We start from the raw sequence: 739 nt of genomic DNA on the forward strand, positions 1-739 counted from the left end.
AACACTCTCTTCAACAGCGGGGCTACTTCTTCTCTTCCTGTTTTACTTCAATACTGTGTGTGTGCTGCCGGTGGTGATAATACTGTTTTACGAACGCTGATGTGAGTGATCAAGTGATATACGATACTCGTTAAACGAGTTTTTTGTTATTTTTGTTACAATGGAAATGATACTCGGTGGTGATGATAAAGATGATGCTCCTGTGGTGTGGAAAGAGATTTTTCGCTTAGTTTCCGAAGCCTCAGGCGCAATTTTTATTTCATAGAAGTCTGCGTAGTAGTGATGGTGATGCATACACTCTGTCTAACGCACAACAGCGGTGGTGATGAGTAAAGCTCGTCTATGACAGAAACTGTGTCCAGACTCACTGTGTGAAAGCAAAGCCAAAGATTTTGGGTATATTGCTGTGGCCTGCCACTGCTAATGTACATATTAATACTCGCTGTGTTGCTCCCAAGATATATTTAGAATCAGTGTGCATCTTAGCTTATAGAGATTGAACGAGTAGCATATAATGTTAAGGTTCACGTGAGGTCAGGCCAATACGTTTAGAGGGAGGAGGGCTGTGTGGGTCTTGTTGGTGTAGCGACTCGGAGAACGTGATGCTGGCTGCCGCTGTCTCAGCCGCCGCCACGCTAACCTCCATCCAAGTTTGAGGAAGCCTTTTGGGCCGCTGGTAGTTTTCATTCACCGCTGTACACTCGCATTCACGCCGCCTCTTCCCGGCGACCTCTCCACT

The 739-nt window shown here is 46.0% G+C and overlaps 1 protein-coding gene across 1 annotated transcript in view; it reads left to right on the forward strand.

The window, feature by feature from the left end:
* The window catches only part of LOC119593979 (poly(rC)-binding protein 3-like), a gene marked incomplete in the record, with an annotated part of 48552 nt that continues 47813 nt past the window's right edge, over positions 1–739 (forward strand). The window contains 1 exon segment of the mRNA XM_037943000.1: positions 1–101.

Source organism: Penaeus monodon, chromosome 33 (genome assembly GCF_015228065.2).
Source record: "Penaeus monodon isolate SGIC_2016 chromosome 33, NSTDA_Pmon_1, whole genome shotgun sequence".
In the NCBI taxonomy this organism is placed as follows: Eukaryota; Metazoa; Arthropoda; class Malacostraca; order Decapoda; family Penaeidae; genus Penaeus; species Penaeus monodon.